The 3,527-nt window shown below is 33.4% G+C and overlaps 2 long non-coding RNA genes across 2 annotated transcripts; one reads left to right on the top strand and one right to left on the bottom strand.

The window, feature by feature from the left end:
- The first annotated feature begins 1,577 nt into the window (after positions 1–1,577).
- Positions 1,578–2,341, top strand: LOC113475663. The gene is made up of 2 exons (XR_003397410.1): positions 1,578–1,940; positions 2,201–2,341. It is a non-coding gene; the product is annotated as an uncharacterized LOC113475663 (long non-coding RNA).
- Positions 2,046–2,935, bottom strand: LOC113475664. Its single transcript, XR_003397411.1, has 2 exons — positions 2,334–2,935; positions 2,046–2,262 (listed from the first exon to the last, which is right to left on the bottom strand). It is a non-coding gene; the product is annotated as an uncharacterized LOC113475664 (long non-coding RNA).
- Positions 2,936–3,527: the final 592 nt, after the last annotated feature.

The following is a 3,527-nucleotide window of genomic DNA, read 5'->3' as shown; positions in this document are numbered from 1 at the left end:
AGTATTCTTTCGTGCTATTTACGTATATTGCTATTTATAAATACACCTATTAATCAAAATTAACAATCATTTTAAACTGTCCCATCTTATCCTGTGTGTTTTCAAATTTGTAAAATTTCACTTGTTATGCGGATCGCTAAATAACTCCTCGTGTGTTATATTATATTTTCTTAAATTGTTGTCAATTAATAAAGGAATGATAGTACTAAGTCGTGGTATTACCCCAAAACCGTCATCTATTTTGGAAATATTAGACAATATGTGCTTAAGGGTCCCATCTTTCCCCATTGTACTATATAAATAAAGTTTACATTTTTGCTACAAATTAGGCATTGCTACACTATTTTTCGCACTAGCCGCTTCTCATAAATTTTTGTGCAAGTAACTAAATTTTAAATATATTTTCTAGAGACCAAACGATTTCAATTTTTACCACCGATATTTGACACTATAGCAAAACATATGAAATGATCAGTGTTAATCAAAATTAGTTTATAGTAGAGTGGGGGGAGATGGGACACTTTAGCACATAATATTCAAATATCCTGATGGAAGTCTTTGAATGTTCTTTGTTTACTACCAAACGAGACGAGAAAACGCAATGAAAAGGTGTTCCATCTTCCCCCACCCTACTATGTTCAAGATATTGTAGGTAAAAAAAGAGAAAATTGTTTGGTCTGTATGTTTTTAGTAGGAAATATCATAGGTGTTGCTTTTGTACGGTACTAAAACGCACATAAACCTAAACTACGATGCGCCTAAAGGTTAAACTTCGATCCGCACGTAAACGTTGAACTACAACGCACGTTACGGCTAAACTACGACGCACGTAGGGACTAAGCTACGTTGCACGTGGAGGCTAAACTACGCAACACGTAGAGGTTAAACTACGGCGCACGTCCTTTTCCGTCGATTTTTTTTTCTCGCACTTTTCTTAATTTTAGCATTTATTGTTTAATCTCTAGATTGAAATTAAATCATAAAACAAATTTCATTTTATATAGTACCATGGCCTACTCAATACACGGCCTAGGAATACACCGAAACTGCTCAGAAAATAAGAGGCCTATTCATTGACGCGAATAATGCCCATTATAATACATTATTACGTCACGGTTTTATGAATGGATTTTGCTGTCTGGCTGTAGTGTTTGCATCAAATAACAGTTTATTTACCATTCCCGGTTAAATTACCTTATTTTTCGGGTTATTTTATCAACACCTTATATTTTTTATAAATGTTTAAGCATGACTGAACAGATAGGTGTTACTTTTAACCACGTGCGACATACAAGTAAGTTTTACCGACAGTTTAGTTTGGCTCAGTCACTGAGTGAAAATAGTATTCGGCTTAAAACAGAAGTTTTTTAAGACAGCCTATATATATCTAGCAAAAGAACAACGCACTACCGCAGTAACAACACGTAGGATAATTGATATGTCCATTGTGGACTTTTAAAACCGGTCCTTAAAAACAATATAGGATATTGGATAAACACAAGCATTAGCCTTTTGTCTGAGGTGCTTATGCCTTGATCTGTCCTGCTGCTTATAACCCATTTTCTATACGATTTTTTTTTTGTTAAAGCAGGACAGAGGCTCTTCCTCGAGGTCCAAAAATGGGTCATACAGCACATCATAAATTAAGACTGTATAATACAAACAAACTCACGATAGCCTCCCTTCGTACTTAGGTGTTGTGTCTAACTTTAGACCTTTGTTGCTGTTTAAATTTTACTACTGTTTCTTCCTGACAGAATTATTTACACATGTCTGTTTGTTGTTAAAGAATATATTATACATTCCATGACCACACTGCGTGGCGAATAGTTTACTAAATGCAACAAAAAGTGCAAAACATTCGGTATTGGAGGAAAATATGATCATCTTCACTTGTGGCAACTGCAACCAGGAGTTTAAATTTCAAGTGAAGCAAGGAGGTTCTATATTTATTTTAAATATTTGGGAGTACTCAGGAGATGAATAATGTCCTCCTAATTGCCATAAATTTGTTACTTCTTAATATGCATTAAGTAAGGGGTATATAACGAGATTTGTTTATGCAGTTTATTAACAACGTGACAAACAACAATTAGGGTTGAACAAACGAGTGTGAGGATACCAACTGAAGTTCTGTAGATACAAAAGAAACAATATTATAAACAAAGTTTACAGATATTCCTCTTTGTTATTGCTGCAGATGCTGCTGAACAGAGTGATCTGAACAGATGTCGATTGGTCCAAAAGCTTGTTATGAAAAATCTGATAAAAGAACGGTTGAGTTTTTGTAACTCAAGACGATGGGATTAATAAAATGTCAATAAAATACTTACACCTTCCATTTGGTTGGGCAAGATTTTTTAAGTGGTTTGCTCACTTTCCTGGATTTTCAAATAAATTAAGCAAGATAAAAGTTGTTTTCATTATTGAAAACAAATTATTGGGCAATGTTACAATTTTGCAATACAGCATGATGTTGTACTTCATTGTAAACATTTTAATAAAATGTTTTGGCAATAATGGTTTGGCTTTAAAAATTTGCTTGCTGCATATGTGTTACTTTAGTTTAGTAGTGGTTGTGCAACATGCATATGATGGATAAACCCACATACTTGACAGTATAGAAAGCTATTGTTTGATGTTATTTTGGATTTGGCTTCCCATTAAAATAAATACCATTGGTTGAGATTTAAAAATTAGCATTATTAATTAAAAAACCTGGAACATTATAGAATGTTTCATTATTGGATCTATTTTTCCCAGACTGTCATTTCTTTAAAGTTCAAAGATTAAATTTTTGTTGCCTATTTATTATTAGTAATTTAAAATCACCAGAGCCAATAGACAACTGTCACCGCTTAAAGCGAATCTATGTAAAAACAGTACACACATATTCAACATCATTAAAAAACGTCATATACATACACTAACACTTTTACTGATCTGATGCTACTGTTATATGCCTATTTAATAGCGTACTTTACTGGGTTATGCGTATTTTGGCAATAAAATAACATAGTTTTGGTTCCTGCCCTATTAAAATGCTAAAAATGTCGTTGTAAATGCCTAATTCGTCTGTAAAAAAGACATTTTTGCATATATTTCGCAGTATCGCCATTATCAGCTGTACAGCTTCTCGAACAAAAATGGCGTCCATGCACTTGTAAACAATAGACAAGTTAGTTGCTTAACTTGTGATTTCTATGGACTTTGATCAGCAACAACAACAACAACAAGAGATCACAGATCTAATGAATGAACACGTTTTAAACTAATTAGCATAAGATAGTAGAGTCGGGGAAGATGGGACACCTGTAACACATATTATCCAAATAGCCTGATCGTGTTTTAAACAATTAACAACGGTCTGTGGAAGTCGTGAAGATACGGTTTTATAATTCATTAAATGTTCTTTGTTTACTACCAAATGAAAAGAAAAAAACAAAATGAAAAGGTGTCCCATCTACCCACANCCTGCTATATTAGTTATCCTTTTATACAAGGTCGATGGGCTCGATCAAAACAAT

The sequence above is a fragment of the Ciona intestinalis genome, unplaced genomic scaffold, assembly GCF_000224145.3.
Source record: "Ciona intestinalis unplaced genomic scaffold, KH HT001126.1, whole genome shotgun sequence".
Taxonomy (NCBI): domain Eukaryota; kingdom Metazoa; phylum Chordata; class Ascidiacea; order Phlebobranchia; family Cionidae; genus Ciona; species Ciona intestinalis.
Note: the sequence above shows the minus strand (reverse complement) of the source record. Positions and strands in the feature narration are given on the sequence as shown.